Source organism: Melospiza melodia, chromosome 5 (genome assembly GCF_035770615.1).
Source record: "Melospiza melodia melodia isolate bMelMel2 chromosome 5, bMelMel2.pri, whole genome shotgun sequence".
NCBI classification, from domain to species: Eukaryota; Metazoa; Chordata; class Aves; order Passeriformes; family Passerellidae; genus Melospiza; species Melospiza melodia.
Window position 1 is genome coordinate 97,199,274 of NC_086198.1, and position 19,876 is coordinate 97,219,149.

Genomic DNA, 19,876 nt, shown 5'->3' on the forward strand with positions numbered 1-19,876 from the left:
TCTCGTTTACAGGGTACTCACAAAATATGTCTCCCTTAGTGTCCCACAGAAACATTCTGGGTGCAATCTGAATTAAGGTATGTGTTTTCAAATAAGTAATCAGTTTAGATATTTGCCTGTGTACCTTTTCCTGTAATTCAGAGCTTGTGTTCTGTGGGTTTTATGATAACCTGTAAAACATGTAAGAATGGTTTTGCAAGTCTGAATCGTTGAATGGCAGCAATAAGTGGATTTAAAGCCTGTTCTTGAGCAGACAAAGGGGAAAAGTGTGACTCTGATGCTGAACTTGTCATTTTTCATTTGACTTGCCTTTAATTATTGAAGAAGAGAGAGAACTAGGAAAAGAAATAGAATTGATTATTGAGCACTCCTAAAAAGCTCACCATGATTCTGGGTAGAGCCAAAGTGAAGGATGATGGAACAGAGCTCTGTGCATTAGAAGGAAATAAACCTGATGTCCACACAGAGTCTTACTAATTTCTGTTTTTAAAATGCAAAATAAGTTTAGGAAGTGTTGGAAGTTAGTATTTTGGGAAAGAAATGGCAGTTCCACAAAACATTCCATTCCATTTAAGAGAGGCCCTTGGACTGATTCATGTTGTAACTGCTGTCACTGCAATCAGTTGGTGGTTCAGCCTTGAAACGTGCACTTGGCCTTCTATAAAGCACTGTTTTGTTTGCCTTTCAGTGCTATGAGTCTTGATAAATTGGAGAAGTGCCCAAGAGAAATTCATCATCCTGAGATACAAAAGGTAGGAAGTGACTTTTACTGGTTTGGTTCTTTTTCTTTATTGTTTTCTGGAAATAGAAGTAATTAAGTATAGATACTACTGGTTTGTTTCTTCCAGTAGCTGATAATACTAATACCAATAATAATAATAATAATAATAGTAAAGTAATACTACTTCAACTGTCTTTATTTATCCATTGAACTGGCCATTTTAAATCTAAACTTCTAAACACAAATCAAACCATCATCCTTGTAGAATCTTTAATAGGAGTGGGCTAAAGATCCTGGTTTTGTTGACAGGATTTATTGGTTCATGAACAGCAAGAGGTAAGTACAAGCCTAACTACCCTCTAGCTCACAGACCTGCCCGGTGAATAGAGCTTTGTTTTTTTGATGGGCTTGTGATGACTTTGAGATCAATTGCTCATTCATTACAGTAAAAAAAAAAAAATTGTTTTGAACATGACAGCAAAAATAACTTTAAGCACAACTTAATAATAATAATAGATCACCAATTTTAGTTAATAATTTTATGCTATACTCTTGGGTGAGGGAAGACTCGGACACTCAATATGAGATCAGCAAGCTATGTTTATTGCAGAGAGTATCAGACACTTATACAGCACATAATAAGCTTATGAATATTCTGTAAGCCAAGCGATCTATTGGTTAAACTATACCATCAACTCTTCCTCATTCCTTTGGGCCTACATTCCCTATTTCCCACGTCTCTCTGTCTACTTGTTATCCTACCCAGCTAGGCCCAGGCACACGCTATCTTGCAGGTGCAAAACTCAAAAATACCTGTGTTCGGTACTTTCCCAGCTCCTGGTCGGCTAACGAGCGAATGTCTGCGTGACCTCTGTCATGGAGCCATTTCTCCACACTATACTATCAAAGTTTAAAGGTAAATTATTATATATTAGGAGATGGTGTAAAGTGTATGTTGTAATGTGTAGGATATATACAAAGATACGTACTTGAAAGTCCGTAGAGGAAACAAATTTTTACGCCTTCTGTTTGACTGTTTGTCATATATTTGGTTTTATTTCCCAGGGATCAGTGAATTTTAACTCTGGAGTCCTCTATGCTAAGGATGCTCAGCTTAGAGATGATGAAATGTTCAGTAATGGTGAGTTTTTCACCTTCTCCTTCATTGTTTTGCTCATCTGAATTAAAAAAAAAAAAAAGGCAAGATTAAAGAAAAAGCAATAGTTTTATTATTTTTACCCTGTTATGTCTGTTTCCTCAGTATTTGCTGCAGCTCTGCTTACCCAAGGTTTGGGTAAAACAAGCTTTGGGTTCCCTCTGTCTCACTGGGAGTTGCCCAATTCAGTTGCATCTGGTGAAATTCACCCTGAGACCTTACAGAACCAGCTCCAACTACGTGAGAGCCATTTGCAGTTCTCTCCAGACACCTGGAGAATGGGCGACATTTCTGAGAATCCGGCGAGCGTGCTTCTATCAAAACTCAGTCTGTGAAATTCCTGGGGAAAACCCTTCTGTGTCCTGAAGGGTTCAAACTCTGGTGAGGATCCAGTTATCAGGTGCTCACCTGGATGGTTCCAGCTCTTAAAGTGAACACTTGTACTCTTGCCCTGTAGTTTACATCTATTGTATTTTTGTTATTTTGCAGGATTTTTTGTCTTTGCAAAATATTGTGCATTTCACTCTTTGGAACCTCTCAGATGGTTCTTTGGTGCAGCACCACCCCAGGGGACACTTGCCTGCTGTCCTGAAGGGGTTGGTGGCTAGAATTGTGAATCCTGGAGAGTTTATAAGTCTTCTGTCCCCAGGGAGGTGTCGTGCTTTGTTTACTTTTGTTCTGTTGGTTAGGCGCTGCTTCTCGTTGCAAGTACGAATTTCAAACTGCCCTGTTCTTATTTTAACTGTTTTCCTGGTTCTCTCCCTACGGCAGGGAAAGACTCTCGTATCCTTGTCATCGGGCTCGGTGCTGTCCAAGAAGATACAGAGACTAAAAAAATCATAAGAAGCAAAATATGACTGCAGGGAAAAGAAGCTGGAGAGAACAGAAGGTGATGTTGTTATCCTTACCCTGTATTAGAAACATCCGCTGTGCTTTGATGCTGGCAGCTGCCAGGGGCTTGTTAGCTCTTTGTAGGCAGGTGTAGGTGTTCACTTGTAGGTTTTTTCTCTGTTCAAGTCAATTCAAACTTTGCTAAGCTTATATTTGCAGATTACTCTCTAGCACAGTCCAGCATGACATTTTTGAATGTTGTAAAAATACCATGTTACTTGGAAATTGCTAATGAAGAGAAGATTTAGGGGAAAATAAGATTTCAGGGTTGGAAGATGTGAGAAGAATTTTGTGGGGACGTTAGACTGAAGTAAAGCACACTTGAAGCTGGACTGGCACGCTGGCAGGTCCCCTATTAAACAGTAGTGCTGACATTAGCCTGGGGGTTGCCCATTGTTTCTGTAGAAATCAATGTTTCCTGGTCTTCAGAGGTAAGCTGCTTTGAAAAGCTGGAAGGTGCAGCATGCTGACAATCCCCGTGCTTTGGATTAAAAGTAGATTTCAGAAGGGTCCTAAGCTTTTGTCTTTTCCTTGAAGTTGATGTAATCCTGTCGAGGAGTTTTTAATTCTCTGTTGCCATGTCATCCATCAGAGCCCTGTTGTACTAATCTTATACAAGTACAAAACAAAAAATCAGACCCTGTCCCAAGCACTTAGAGGCCAGAACACGATTTCCTCGGGCTGCCGTTTGTGTGCCATCGGTACTCACCACGAATTGAGCCCTCTGGCTCTGACAGAGCCCCTGGATGCTGACGGAAGGGGGCTGGTCACAGACCCTGGAGGTGCCTGTCCCCCAGGGAGGGAGAGGCCGAGGCAGTGTGGCCTGCAGGGAGGGTGTCGTCCCCAGAGAGCAGCCGGCGACTCCATGCCTGCCCGGGGCTGCGGGTGCCCCCTCGGGGTGGACGCCTGCCCTCAGGTTTCCCTCTGGGCACCCGGGGAGGGAACCAGGTCCATCCGTGTGGCAGCTGCAGGGCCTGCAGGCTCTGGGCCCTGGAGCCGAGTGAGCCTGAGCTGCTGCACGCTTGCTGTGAGCGATGGGGTGAGCGTGCATCACTGCAGGCCTGGGATGGATTGAAATGCGCTGAGGAAAGCAGAGGGAGGGAGGGAAATGCTCTGTTAACATGTGCCAATTCTTCTGTCAGACTCATCACGGCGGGACAGCGTGAAGACTGAAAGTGTAAGAAGATGTGGAGGGAAAGAGAGAATCTGACAGGAGCATCGGAGGGACGAGTGCACGAATTTTGCTTTTTGCTTGGATGTAAACTCAGGAGTTGAGAGGAATTTGGGAGTGAGAAGGGACATCTCAGAAGGAGAAGAAGAAAAAGAGGTTGTTGTTGTTGTTACAGTCCTGGCAAAATCTTTTGTTCTAGCTAATAAAAGAAGTTAGTTTAAAAAACAAAAAGGAAAAAATGTAGTGTTTTTTTTTTCCTTCACTATGATATTCATTGGTGGTATATGGTGTGTTGTTTCATTTCTTGGTATTATTAACTCTGTGTAAATTGTTTTTTGAGTGAAGCTGACTTTCTGGATGGGTTGGTTTGTATTTGAGGCAGGATTAATTTCAGTAGGGTTCTTTCATAGATTTCTGATGGGTATTACTGGGATTTTGGTTTTGTTTACTGTATGTATGAACCTAGAGCTTTGGTAGGGCCAGCTGGGCTGCTGGAGTTTTGGGTGTGAATTTATTAGATGGCTTTTGTTAGATGCAGTTTTTAATTTTTGAAATGTTTTTCAATGTAGTGGTTTTAAGGTGGTTTTTAAGAATTCATTGTATTGCTTTATCTTGTTTGTAGTTGGTGTATGATAAGGGATGTGGTGTGAGTTCTTGAACATTATGGTTTTGGTGTTCCTAAGTTCTGATTTCTTTGTGGTTCAATAGCTTTTTTTATTTTTATTTTTTGGGACAGGGGCATTTATATGGTGGGTTTTTATAGGCAATATGTTTTTTAATTTAGGTAGTGATATTTTTTAATATTTTAATAGTTTAGGTTTTTTATTTTCATGGTTTTAATTATTTTTTTAATTTTTTGAAATAACTTTTATAGATTACATGTTATTATTTGTGCATTAACATAAAGGTAGAGCTTTGGGGACTTTTTTTAGTAATGTTTAGGGTCAGTTGTGCAGTTTTGAGTCTAGTGCGTTGGTTTGATTTAATTTTTAATGGGTGTTTGTTTTTATTAGCAGTTGTGTCATTTTCAAGGTGTGTTTGAGTTTTTTGGGGTTTTTGAGATACTGGTTTAGGAGGAAGTTTATGATGAGCATGTGCGGAGGTTTTGGGCTACTTTATAGTGGGATTTAAAATTTATTTACAGTTAGGTTTATTTGAGTTTTTATTAGGGTTCAGTGACGTTGTGGGATGTTTGTTCCGTTAGTAACAGAAATAGGTTTTGTTTTGCTGTGCTGCGATGGGATGGGCGTGTGCTGCGTGCCGGTGCTGACAAAGGTACAGTATTGTTGTGGCTCTGGTGCGTCGGGTTAATGAACTGACATGGTTTAATGTAGAGATGAAAATAGAAATAAATATACATTTAAAAATAAATATAAAATTAGAGTGGTAAACATAAATATAGATAACAGATACATACATAAAACTATAATATATGGTATATAATTGTAACATGTTATCATATAGATAAATGATAGTCTATTTTATATATATATACACAAAGATATATAAATATAGATTGTAAATATAAAAATATTTAAATAGAGTTAAAGTAAATTGGGCAGTTTTATTAGGGTATAGGCTGGGGTTTTTAAATGATAGCAATAAAATATAAATTCAGATATACAAATATATATAGAAATACAAATATCTATACATACTTAATTTAAACAAATATAAGTAAGAAAATATGTATAATACAGAAAATATATTTCTATGATTATATTAGAAGGTATTCCCTCTAATATAGATAAAATCTATGCATAAAATAAATAAAAATATCCATATAAATATCATTATAATTTTGAAAAATAAATTTACTTCGTAAATTTTAAATCTGGTTCAAATAAAGGGGTGTCCTTGGTTTTTATTTGGTTAGAGGCAGGAGTTTTATTTTAAATAATATAAGCAATATAGAAATGTGGATCTTAAGATAGAAATATATAATAAATATATAAAGAGAAATTGCTAAACTATGAATATAAATTTAAATATAAATATATGTAAGTAATATGAGGAGTTGTGGCATGGAATATAAATAACATTAAATGGCAATATAAATTATAAATGGGAATATAAATATAAAAATATGTAAATATCGTTTAAAAGAAATGGAATGTTTTGGCTTTTATTTAAGTAGAGGCAGGGTTTTTAATTTGAATATTATACGTGTTCCAGAAGTAAAAATCTTGACGCAGAAATATTTAATCCATATAAAAATATGAATAAAAAAATATAAAAAATATAAATACCTACTCGCATCGGATGTAATATAGAATATAAATTTATTTATAAATTGACATTGGTAAAGATAAATATATAAGTAAGCAATATACATTAATATACATTATAAATACAAATATGAATATAACAATTGAACATTAGGATAAAATCTATTTAAATATTTTTTAAAAGAAAGGGTTCGGTTTTTTTTTATTGTTGTGTTAGAGGCAGGGTTTTTATTTTAAATAGTATGAATGTAGATATTGTTATATATTTCTAAATATTGAGATATACAATCAAGATATAAATATATATATAAACACAAAATATAAATAAATACAAATAATAGGAAGTGATGTAATGAAGAATACAAATAACAGTATACATAAGTATACATTTTAAATGTAAATGTGAATATGAACCTGAAAAATAGAATTTTATAAAATATTTAAGTACAGTTTGGAAGAAAGGGGTTCTTTTTGGCTTTAATGTGGATGGAGGCAAAGGTTTTATTTTAAATAATCCAAGTGTTACCGAAGTAAAAATCGTAACAGAAATGTATACTTACTATGTGAAAATATTTATAAAAATATACAAATAAATTTAAGTTTTAGGGATATATGCAATATGGAATAGAAATGTATTTATAAAAAGAAATGTATAAATGGACAGTGTACATCAATATACGTTGTAAATAGAAATGTGAATATTAATATGAAAAAATATTTTTAAAAATATTTAAATATTTTTTTTAATAATTTTTTTTGTGTTGTGTTTTGTTTTGTTTTGTCTTTTATCCTATTAGATTAGAGGCAGACGGTTTTTTTCCCTCTTCCCGGTTGTTTTGGGGCATTTATTTCAGAGCAGTTTTCGGCGGGGGTCGCCCCTGTTCTTTTTTGCCGCCTTCGCTGCCGCAGCCCCGAGGCGCGCTGCGCCCCCGGCTGGGGCGGGCGGCAGTGCTGCCGCCTTGTGGGCAGAGCGCGGTACTGCAGCCGTGCAGCGAGAGGCGGCCAGCTTGGGAGTGGCGCGTGGGCGATGTCGCGGAGTTTTGTTTGACCTTCTCAGCATGGCGGCGAAAAGGGCGGGGAAGTGGAGGACCGTGTGGGTGTTTAACTGCACTGCCTGCACGGAATACCGACGTCATGGCGGCCCCGACGGATTTTTCTGTGGCGTTTCATGTGTACCCGAGACATGCTGTGGGCTCAGGGGCTCCGCGGGCGGGCGTATTTTGGCGGGTTTGTGAGAGGCATCTGGGTAAACGCCTCGCTGTGCCGGGGTCCTCTCACGTCCGCTTTCCCGCCCTGAGGGAGCCGAGCCGGGCCGAATAGTTCCGAAGAGCCGAAGAGTCGAGTGTGGCCGGAAAGAGCCGAGTTTCCCCGAAGAGCCGAGTGTGGCCGGAAAGAGCCGAGTTTCCCCGAAGAGCCGAGTGTGGCCGGAAAGAGCCGAGTTTCCCCGAAGAGCCGAGTGTGGCCGGAAAAAGCCGAGTTTCCCCGAAGAGCCGAGTGCGGCCGAAAACAGCCGTGTTTCACCGAAGAGCCGAGTGTGGCCGAAAACAGCCGAGTTGAGCCGAAGAGCCCAGTGCGGCCGAAAACAGCCGAGTTTACACCAAGAGCCGATGATAGCCGACTGGAACCGATAGCCGAGTGTAGCCGACTTGAGCCGCATTTAGACAATGTGCCGAATACGACCGAGTTTAGCCGAAGAGCCGAACTGAAACGAGTTTAGACCAAGAGCCGAACCACGCCGAATTCAGCCGAGTTTCATTAAACAGAACCGAACGACGCCGCAGCGCTCTGCATGCAGTGCGCCTGTGCAGACGGCAGGGATCGCTGTGCCTGCAGAGCGCCGGTGCACACGGCAGGGGGCGCTGTATAAAGTATAAAATATCAACTATCTATAAAAAGGAATAAAAGCTCTATGTCATGTGCAGCAGTAGAAAATTTCAGGCTCCCAGGGAATAAATCGTTTTCTTTAAATCATTTTCGTTTTGGAGGTTTTTTTACTCCCAGGTAGCCTGAAAGTTACTACTGCTGCTTTTTTATTCTAAAGCTAGAAAGGAAAACCAAGATTAGAAATGCAGGGAAAGAAAGAAAGAAAAAGAAAAAAAGAAAATAAGGAAAGGAAATGAAAGGAAAAAAGAAGGAAGGAGAGGAAGGAAGGAGAGGAAGGAGAGGAAGGAAGGAGAGGAAGGAGAGGAAGGAGAGGAAGGAAGGAAGGAAGGAAGGAAGGAAGGAAGGAAGGAAGGAAGGAAGGAAGATAAGAAGATAAAAAAACCCAAAAACCAGGAGGGCAAGGAGAAACCTAGGGGGAAAAAAAATAGAAGAAGAAAAGAAAAGAAAAACCAACAAAAAAAAAAAAAAAAAGGAAGATGGGCAAGAAAAATCCCTGAAAACAGACCAGAGGAAAACCCCAAGATGGGCAAGAAAAAAAATCGCAACAAAAAACTAAGATGGCGAAGAAAAAATCCAGAAAAGGAAAACCCAGGAAAAAAAAAAAAAACCTGAAAAAAACCCCCAAGGGGGGCAAGGAAAAACCAGAAAAAACACCAAGATGGGCAAGAAGAAACGAAGAAAAAACCCCAAGAAGTGCCAGAAAAAAAGAGAGGCAATAAAGGCCACAAAAACTCAAGACAAAAGAAAACAAAACCAAGACATGCCAGAAAAAGGTACGAAAATGGTTCTGCCAGGTGCGATCAAGGTGAGCGGGTTCAGATTCAGGTCCAGGAGATGAACAAGTGTCAGATTAGCTTGGGGCACTGCTGTGCAATGCAGCCGTGACAGGATTCATGTTTAAATATAGTTTAAATAGATTGGGGATTGGTTGGCTTTTATTGGGGTATAGGCTGGAGATTTCATAAAAAATATAAAACTAGAAATGCAAATATATCATATATATGTCGATATCAATAAATATTTAATACATATAAATATAAGTAAAAGAAATCTATTGTGTCAAAAGAATATATCTATTATTATATAAAAAGGTATTCTCTCCAATATATATAATATCTATAAATATAACAAATGAAAATTACAAATATAGATGTGAACAAAATTATGACAAACAAAATTATTTTTAAAATTTTAAATGTGTTTTAAAGAAAGGGGTGTCTTTGCTTTTTATTTCGTTAGAGGCAGGGGTTTTATTTTAAATAATATAAGTACTATAGAAATGTAAATCGACATACAGAAATATATAATAAATATATAGAGATATAAAGATATAATACCAAACTATGAATAGAAATAGAAATCTATGCAAGTAACATGAAGAGATGCAATATATAATATAATTTTTATTATAGAGTAATATAAATTCTAAATATAAATGCGAATATAAATATGAAAAATATATGATTGGGGCTCGGAGCAGCCCAGGTGTCAGCTGTAATGATGATGGGGGCTCGGAGCAGCCCAGGTGTGAGTGTGAGGATGATGGGGGCTCGGAGCAGCCCAGGTGTGAGTGTGAGGATGATGGGGGCTCGGAGCAGCCCAGGTGTGAGTGTGAGGATGATGAGGGGCCGGCTCCTGCCGGGGCGAGGCTGTTTTAGGGGGAGGCTTTGCCTCAGCTCCCTTTTGCATGGAGCTGCTGAGTGGAGGGGTTTATGGGGCACTCCCGGCGCTGTCTCATGGAAGGACTGCGAGAGCTTCCCACAGGGTCGGGGGCACCACCTGGATCCGCGCTTGGGTACGTGGAGCATCGCTTAAAGGAGGCGCCGAGGGACGAATCTTTGTGCCGGGGAGCAGCAGCCGAACAGGTGAGCCCGTGTGGGTTCGGAGCGGGGAATTTTCTCCTTCCCCTTTGCAATTTCATCTTGCCAGTCCCTCCCCGGTTCCCCAGGAACACAAATGGAGCTTATGAAGACAAAAGGGATTAAGGAGAAGGAAGCAGCTCCTCTTCTTTTATTGTCTGCGTTTGACCTGAGGGGATCCCTCTTGACTTGTGGTTTTAAAGGTGTTGATTGCAGGAAAAGCTGCCTTTTGCAGGCTGTTAGGGGTATCCCGGGGGTTCTATTCTAAGGGGAATGGGAAAAGTATTCTTGTGGTATTATGGGTTTGATTTGAAGGCAGCCACCCCATTTGCACCACCCTCGGGTTTAAATGGCGGGGGCAGCCCTGGTGTCCCTCCTTTTCAAGGGTTTGAATGGAGGTCGAAATCGCCCTTTCCCATCAGTCGAAGGCTTTCATTTGGGGAGCGCCCCTACTTTTCTGCTCTCCTAGGGGGTGAAATTTTAGGGGAGAACACATTTCTTTGCCCTTGTTGAAGTGAGGTGCGCCCCGTCTGCGGTTTCGGGGTTGGTTGCGGGAAGCCGCAGCTCCGGCAGCGTTTGCAGGGCTGCAATGGGGCTGTGCCGCTGCATTGGAGGGCGCTGCCCGTGCCCGCGGCCCGGCCCGGAACGTTCCCGCTCGGGAGCGCTGCTGGCACGGCCCGGGCAGCTGCCGGGGCGCACGGGGGATTCGGCGCGGCCGGGCCGGCCGAGGGCGGCAGTGGCGGAGCCGCGCCGGTGCGAGCCGTGCGGAGCCGAGCGGAGCCGGGCCGGGCCGGCCAAGGGCGGCAGAGGCGGCGCGGGCGCTGCTGCGCCGGCCCGGGCGGTGCCGGCCGCTCCGTCCGCTCCGGGCGCGGGGCTCGGGCGCCGCCGGTAGCCCCGGGCCCGGTGCCGGCCCCGCCGGGCAGGGGCAGCGGGCGGGGCTCCCCGGGGCGGCGCCGGCCCCGCGTGCCGGAGCAGCCGCCACAGGAGCCGCTTTCCTGCCGGGAGCCGCGCTCCGTCCGGGGCCGGCAGCGAGCGCGGGGTTCGGCCGCTCCAAGTTCGGCGGTGCCGTGGCTCGGAGGCGCTTTGGAGGCGTTGATGGCATCGCTGGGTTCGGTTTGCAGCGGGTGTCCGCTAAGGGATATGGTGTTCTTCCTGAGCGGCACGGTTCTCGGTGCCGGTAGAGATGATAAAGGTTCGTTTCGGATTGGGTTTTGTAGTCGGATATGAAATAAACAGGGCCAGGAGACTTCTTCTCCTGTGTAATGCCTTTATTAAAAAGTGATCAGCTCAGGATTGGGCGGCTCGACGGGTCTGCAGCGTCCGTCGTCTCCCAGGGCGACTCAGAGGAGGAGGATATGCGCAGCTCTGTCCACCAGGGGCAGAGCTGGGGATCACATCCTCTTGGGAGCCTTTTTGGGTCTCCTGATCCCATAAGATGGTGTCAGATGTTGGTTTCTCTCACTCAGTCGGCCTGGTCTCAGCTCCGGGGTCAACTCCCATGGTCAGGGCGAGAGGGTCCGAAGGTGTTCTGCGTCTCTGCAGGCTCAGCACTCGGTTCCTCACGTCCAGACATCACTCTAGTCTCTCAACTCTTAGGTGGCTCGTTGTTTTTGGGGTTTCTCCATGAGTTTGGAGATGGGGGTCTCACAAAGCATTCTGGTCTTGCGAGTCACTTTGCATACCCCCCCCCCACCTTCTCAGGTGTCTTCACTATTCTGGGAAAGGTACAACTTAGCTTCGGGCAAGGTCCCCACCCAGGAGAAGGGCCATTACCTCGCCCCGGCCAGGGCTTTTACTAATACAAAAACAACCATTAACGACAACGACCCGTGATTACAATAACAAAACACACAGAACTTGGGCAGGGCCAGTGGTCTGGCTGCCTTTTTGAAACTTTTTCTCATAAAAAATATTAACCGAGTTTTTGTTCATAACAGGATATATATTTTTTTGCCGGGGTATTATGTTTAGAAGGGCGCGCAATGGTTTTTACGGGTCGTAGCGCGAAGCAGCGGTTCGCATTTTAATTCTGTTGCGGTGGCTTTTATTAGCGTGAGTGTGTAGTGTTTGTTTTGGGGGGCTTGGGGTAGCGTCGTGTCGTTCATAGCAGCGGGTTTTTAATCTCGATAATTGCATGTGTGTTTATCGTCTTCCAGGGCTTTTATTTGTTTGGTTTGTTTGATTGTAGTGTATGTTTTATGGTTACGGGTAATTTGGGGGACATTGTTTATGGTTACGTTTGTCTTTAGTCTTTGTGTTTGTTTCTAGGTGGTATTTTTATTTTGATAGCTTGAGGCACTATGGGTTTATTCAGTGGGGAATAATTTTTTTGTTGCAGATTTATCTGTTTTTTGGTATTATTCTTGTTGTTGGTTTCTTTATTTTCCTTTGTTGTTGTTGTTGTTGTCTTTTAATGTATTTGCGTATTGTTTATCAGGGTTTTTTTTGGAAACATGGGTATTTATATGGTGGGTTTTTAAAGTATTTATTTATTTGGGTAGTTAATTTCTTAGTTTTTAGTGGTTGAGATGTTTTTCCATTTTGTTAATTAGTTCAGGTTTTAAAGTTATTTTTACAGAGGATTGTTTATTCTTTGAGTTAGTGTAGAGGTAGAATTTTGTTGTTTTTTATTTTTTTTTAGTAACGTCGTTCAGGGTGAGTGGCACTGTCTTGAGTTTAGTAGATTGGTTTGACTTTTTTTTAGTACTTTTTGTAATTTTCTGTGTGTGTTTCTATAGGATTTTCTTTTATTTTGGTTCCATTTTTCTGTCGTGATGAGAATTGTTATTGAAAAGAGTGTTCTTTGTTTTTTCGCTGACACTTGTTTGGGTGTTGGAGGTATCTTGATGTTTTTGGAAGATATTGGTGGGAATTTGATGCTGTTTGTTCTGTCATTTCATTTAGGAATTGGATTTTAAATATGCAATTATGACTCTAACTATATTGAAACAAAAGAAATAGATGTGTAGCAATGGGAATGGGCCAATTTTATTTTTATATATTCGGTCAATTTTTAAAATTTAACATGTAACATAAGTCATTATATGTTACAATAAGTTACTCTAATTTTAATAGAGTATTGTGTATGTTTATAGATATATGAATAGAGAATATAAATGTAAATACAACCCAAACAAAAATACAAATATATAAATGTATTGCAACTATATGCAGATATATCAAAAATTAATAATAAATTGTAAATGTAAAATAACATGAATTGTAAAGTATATAATACACGTAATACTGCATATATTTTATTAAATATATTATAGGAAATGGATATAAAATAGATATAAATATGTATGTGATATATGTATCTATCTATCTATCTATCTATATCTATCATTTGTTGTATATTATGATAAATATAAATATAAAAAAAATTTAGGTAGTTTAAAATAATGGATGGTTTTGTTTTTTCTTTGCCAAAGCAGGTGTTTTAGTGTAAAAATTACAAATACAAATAATATAAAGGTAGAAATATAAGTATAGAAATATATCATAAACACATTAAAGATTTATATAAAAATTAGAAATATAAGGAAAAATAAGTTGTAGCAGTAGATATGGTAAATAATTTAAAAAATAATTCCCGTATATTTTTTGAATAAGGTGCATATTATATATAGTTATTAATATAATGCATCAATATAAACTATAAATTTATATAAAATATCAACTATCTATAAGAAGGAATAAAAGCTCTGTGTCACGTGCAGCAGTAGAAAATGTCAGGCTCCCAGGGAATAAATAGTTTTCTTTAAATCATTTTCGTTTTGCAGAGTTTTTTTTTTACTCTCGGGTAGCCTGAAAGTTTCTACTGCTGCTTTTTTATTCTAAAGGTGGAAAGGTAAACCAAGATTAGAAATACAAGAAAGGGGAAAGGAAAGGGAAGGGAAAGGGAAAAGGAAAAGGGAAGGGAAGTGGTGAAAAACAGAGTGAAAAAAGTAAAAAGAGTTGGAAGGAAAAAGAGAGGGCATTCGGGAGGAGCGGTGCTGCCTCAGGTCCTTCCCCGCCCTGGGGCGAAGGACCCGTTTGATGCCCAGGAGGGAGTGCAGGTCCCGGTGGCTCCCGGGGGACGGAGCGGTGGCTGTCAGCCCGAGACTACAACTCCCGGCAGGCCGTGCTACCGACGCGGCGTGTGACGCAACGGCCGACGCGGCACATGAGTGGCTGGCGTGCCAGGCGGTCGCGCGGGGCTGTGCGCGCGCAGCTGCCGGCGCCTCTCCCGCGCGGGACAGCGACGCTGGAGGAGCGCAGCCTCCGTCTGGCCGCCCGCGCGGAGCTGAGCAGCGCGGAAGGAGCGTCCGCCCGGTTCCTCGGCCGCACACAGCGGTGCCGGGGGCGGGGGCGCTGCCGCCCGCCGATGGCGGAGGGCGAGGCGGTGCTTTGCTGCCGCGGGCCGGGAGCTGCAGGAGCCGCCCCGGGCGAGCGGCGCCGGGTGCTCCCGCGGTCCCGGTGGGGCGGCTGCCCTCGGGCTGGCGGAGGCGCCGGAGGAGCCCCCGAGCTGCAGCCGTCTCCCTCGGGCTGCTGCCGGTGCTGCGGGCGGAGGCGGCTCCGCCGCGTGTTGGGCGCTGCGAGCAGGGAGCGCTGCGGTATCGCCGGCATGACGGGGCTGCTGCCTGCGTTAGTGCTCGTGGCTCTTTGTGCCGTGACAGCGGATGGAGCGGCGCTGGGCGGTAAAGCCAGAGATGGCCGGGAGAATGCCCAGCGCAGGGAGCGGGCGGGCTGTATGCTTCGGATGGCACAGGTGCGAGCTGCAAAGCCACCCCCCCTTCCGCCCCTGCCCTCCCGAGCCCCGGGGAAAATGCTTTCCAGCATTGTCGAGCTTCTGAAAGACAAAACTTGTGATTTGACACTAGCATCCAGAAAAGGTTTCTGTCTAGATTAGCAAATGCCTAAATTGTTCTTGGTTACATCCCATGACCGGTTTTAGGCAGTGACTTCATACTGCTTTTAGGATTTTCTTGTACACTGGTGAGAAAATAGGCAGGTCTGATAGTGGTTTCACTTTTTTTCTACTTCACGTTCCATAAGATTCTTTTATCCAAGCGATTGTTTTAAAATTCTACTGTAAGCGTTTGTGGTTCACTTTTTTTTTCTTTGCAGCACCCGGGCCTTTTTTTTTTTCTCTAAATCGGGAGTAAATATAGCTGAGTAAAATTACCTTGGTTATCTTCCTTCTTTTTAAACTTAATTGTTTTTATTAATAATTCTATCTGAATATGCAGAAAAAGTGAGTATGTCCTGTAATCTATGCTAGCTTTTCTCGTTTACAGGGTACTCACAAAATATGTCTCCCTTAGTGTCCCACAGAAACATTCTGGGTGCAATCTGAATTAAGGTATGTGTTTTCAAATAAGTAATCAGTTTAGATATTTGCCTGTGTACCTTTTCCTGTAATTCAGAGCTTGTGTTCTGTGGGTTTTATGATAAACCTGTAAAACATGTAAGAATGGTTTTGCAAGTCTGAATCGTTGAAGGCAGCAATAAGTGGATTTAAAGCCTGTTCTTGAGCAGACAAAGGGGAAAAGTGTGACTCTGATGCTGAACTTGTCATTTTTCATTTGACTTGCCTTTAATTATTGAAGAAGAGAGAGAACTAGGAAAAGAAATAGAATTGATTATTGAGCACTCCTAAAAAGCTCACCATGATTCTGTGTAGAGCCAAAGTGAAGGATGATGGAACAGAGCTCTGTGCATTAGAAGGAAATAAACCTGATGTCCACACAGAGTCTTACTAATTTCTGTTTTTAAAATGCAAAATAAGTTTAGGAAGTGTTGGAAGTTAGTATTTTGGGAAAGAAATGGCAGTTCCACAAAACATTCCATTCCATTTAAGAGAGGCCCTTGGACTGATTCATGTTGTAACTGCTGTCACTGCAATCAGTTGGTGGTTCAGCCTTGAAACGTGCACTTGGCCTTCTATAAAGCACTGTTTTGTTTGCCTTTCAGTGCTATGAGTCTTGATAAATTGGAGAAGTGCCCAAGAGAAATTCATCATCCTGAGATACAAAAGGTAGGAAGTGACTTTTTCTGGTTTGGTTCTTTTTCTTTATTGTTTTCTGGAAATAGAAGTAATTAAGTATAGATACTACTGGTTTGTTTCTTCCAGTAGCTGATAATACTAATACCAATAATAATAATAATAATAATAGTAAAGTAATACTACTTCAACTGTCTTTATTTATCCATTGAACTGGCCATTTTAAATCTAAACTTCTAAACACAAATCAAACCATCATCCTTGTAGAATCTTTAATAGGAGTGGGCTAAAGATCCTGGTTTTGTTGACAGGATTTATTGGTTCATGAACAGCAAGAGGTAAGTACAAGCCTAACTACCCTCTAGCTCACAGACCTGCCCGGTGAATAGAGCTTTGTTTTTTTGATGGGCTTGTGATGACTTTGAGATCAATTGCTCATTCATTACAGTAAAAAAAAAAAAATTGTTTTGAACATGACAGCAAAAATAACTTTAAGCACAACTTAATAATAATAATAGATCACCAATTTTAGTTAATAATTTTATGCTATACTCTTGGGTGAGGGAAGACTCGGACACTCAATATGAGATCAGCAAGCTATGTTTATTGCAGAGAGTATCAGACACTTATACAGCACATAATAAGCTTATGAATATTCTGTAAGCCAAGCGATCTATTGGTTAAACTATACCATCAACTCTTCCTCATTCCTTTGGGCCTACATTCCCTATTTCCCACGTCTCTCTGTCTACTTGTTATCCTACCCAGCTAGGCCCAGGCACACGCTATCTTGCAGGTGCAAAACTCAAAAATACCTGTGTTCGGTACTTTCCCAGCTCCTGGTCGGCTAACGAGCGAATGTCTGCGTGACCTCTGTCATGGAGCCATTTCTCCACACTATACTATCAAAGTTTAAAGGTAAATTATTATATATTAGGAGATGGTGTAAAGTGTATGTTGTAATGTGTAGGATATATACAAAGATACGTACTTGAAAGTCCGTAGAGGAAACAAATTTTTACGCCTTCTGTTTGACTGTTTGTCATATATTTGGTTTTATTTCCCAGGGATCAGTGAATTTTAACTCTGGAGTCCTCTATGCTAAGGATGCTCAGCTTAGAGATGATGAAATGTTCAGTAATGGTGAGTTTTTCACCTTCTCCTTCATTGTTTTGCTCATCTGAATTAAAAAAAAAAAAAAAAGGCAAGATTAAAGAAAAAGCAATAGTTTTATTATTTTTACCCTGTTATGTCTGTTTCCTCAGTATTTGCTGCAGCTCTGCTTACCCAAGGTTTGGGTAAAACAAGCTTTGGGTTCCCTCTGTCTCACTGGGAGTTGCCCAATTCAGTTGCATCTGGTGAAATTCACCCTGAGACCTTACAGAACCAGCTCCAACTACGTGAGAGCCATTTGCAGTTCTCTCCAGACACCTGGAGAATGGGCGACATTTCTGAGAATCCGGCGAGCGTGCTTCTATCAAAACTCAGTCTGTGAAATTCCTGGGGAAAACCCTTCTGTGTCCTGAAGGGTTCAAACTCTGGTGAGGATCCAGTTATCAGGTGCTCACCTGGATGGTTCCAGCTCTTAAAGTGAACACTTGTACTCTTGCCCTGTAGTTTACATCTATTGTATTTTTGTTATTTTGCAGGATTTTTTGTCTTTGCAAAATATTGTGCATTTCACTCTTTGGAACCTCTCAGATGGTTCTTTGGTGCAGCACCACCCCAGGGGACACTTGCCTGCTGTCCTGAAGGGGTTGGTGGCTAGAATTGTGAATCCTGGAGAGTTTATAAGTCTTCTGTCCCCAGGGAGGTGTCGTGCTTTGTTTACTTTTGTTCTGTTGGTTAGGCGCTGCTTCTCGTTGCAAGTACGAATTTCAAACTGCCCTGTTCTTATTTTAACTGTTTTCCTGGTTCTCTCCGTCCGGCAGGGAAAGACTCTCGTATCCTTGTCATCGGGCTCGGTGCTGTCCAAGAAGATACAGAGACTAAAAAAATCATAAGAAGCAAAATATGACTGCAGGGAAAAGAAGCTGGAGAGAACAGAAGGTGATGTTGTTATCCTTACCCTGTATTAGAAACATCCGCTGTGCTTTGATGCTGGCAGCTGCCAGGGGCTTGTTAGCTCTTTGTAGGCAGGTGTAGGTGTTCACTTGTAGGTTTTTTCTCTGTTCAAGTCAATTCAAACTTTGCTAAGCTTATATTTGCAGATTACTCTCTAGCACAGTCCAGCATGACATTTTTGAATGTTGTAAAAATACCATGTTACTTGGAAATTGCTAATGAAGAGAAGATTTAGGGGAAAATAAGATTTCAGGGTTGGAAGATGTGAGAAGAATTTTGTGGGGACGTTAGACTGAAGTAAAGCACACTTGAAGCTGGACTGGCACGCTGGCAGGTCCCCTATTAAACAGTAGTGCTGACATTAGCCTGGGGGTTGCCCATTGTTTCTGTAGAAATCAATGTTTCCTGGTCTTCAGAGGTAAGCTGCTTTGAAAAGCTGGAAGGTGCAGCATGCTGACAATCCCCGTGCTTTGGATTAAAAGTAGATTTCAGAAGGGTCCTAAGCTTTTGTCTTTTCCTTGAAGTTGATGTAATCCTGTCGAGGAGTTTTTAATTCTCTGTTGCCATGTCATCCATCAGAGCCCTGTTGTACTAATCTTATACAAGTACAAAACAAAAAATCAGACCCTGTCCCAAGCACTTAGAGGCCAGAACACGATTTCCTCGGGCTGCCGTTTGTGTGCCATCGGTACTCACCACGAATTGAGCCCTCTGGCTCTGACAGAGCCCCTGGATGCTGACGGAAGGGGGCTGGTCACAGACCCTGGAGGTGCCTGTCCCCCAGGGAGGGAGAGGCCGAGGCAGTGTGGCCTGCAGGGAGGGTGTCGTCCCCAGAGAGCAGCCGGCGACTCCATGCCTGCCCGGGGCTGCGGGTGCCCCCTCGGGGTGGACGCCTGCCCTCAGGTTTCCCTCTGGGCCGCCGGGGAGGGAACCAGGTCCATCCGTGTGGCAGCTGCAGGGCCTGCAGGCTCTGGGCCCTGGAGCCGAGTGAGCCTGAGCTGCTGCACGCTTGCTGTGAGCTTTGGGGTGAGCGTGCATCACTGCAGGCCTGGGATGGATTGAAATGCGCTGAGGAAAGCGGAGGGAGGGAGGGAAATGCTCTGTTAACATGTGCCAATTCTTCTGTCAGACTCATCACGGCGGGACAGCGTGAAGACTGAAAGTGTAAGAAGATGTGGAGGGAAACAGAGAATCTGACAGGAGCATCGGAGGGACGAGTGCACGAATTTTGCTTTTTGCTTGGATGTAAACTCAGGAGTTGAGAGGAATTTGGGAGTGAGAAGGGACATCTCAGAAGGAGAAGAAGAAAAAGAGGTTGTTGTTGTTGTTACAGTCCTGGCAAAATCTTTTGTTCTAGCTAATAAAAGAAGTTAGTTTAAAAAACAAAAAGGAAAAAATGTAGTGTTTTTTTTTTCCTTCACTATGATATTCATTGGTGGTATATGGTGTGTTGTTTCATTTCTTGATATTATTAACTCTGTGTAAATTGTTTTTTGAGTGAAGCTGACTTTCTGGATGGGTTGGTTTGTATTTGAGGCAGGATTAATTTCAGTAGGGTTCTTTCATAGATTTCTGATGGGTATTACTGGGATTTTGGTTTTGTTTACTGTATGTATGAACCTAGAGCTTTGGTAGGGCCAGCTGGGCTGCTGGAGTTTTGGGTGTGAATTTATTAGATGGCTTTTGTTAGATGCAGTTTTTAATTTTTGAAATGTTTTTCAATGTAGTGGTTTTAAGGTGGTTTTTAAGAATTCATTGTATTGCTTTATCTTGTTTGTAGTTGGTGTATGATAAGGGATGTGGTGTGAGTTCTTGAACATTATGGTTTTGGTGTTCCTAAGTTCTGATTTCTTTGTGGTTCAATAGCTTTTTTTATTTTTATTTTTTGGGACAGGGGCATTTATATGGTGGGT

At 42.1% G+C, this 19,876-nt stretch overlaps 1 long non-coding RNA gene across 1 annotated transcript; it reads left to right on the plus strand.

Annotated features, from left to right (window-relative positions):
* Positions 1 to 775: 775 nt before the first annotated feature.
* LOC134418938 (uncharacterized) lies at positions 776 to 4,775 on the plus strand. Its single transcript, XR_010027887.1, has 3 exons — positions 776 to 1,862; positions 1,983 to 2,766; positions 3,911 to 4,775. It is a non-coding gene; the product is annotated as an uncharacterized LOC134418938 (long non-coding RNA).
* The last annotated feature ends 15,101 nt before the right edge of the window (positions 4,776 to 19,876 follow it).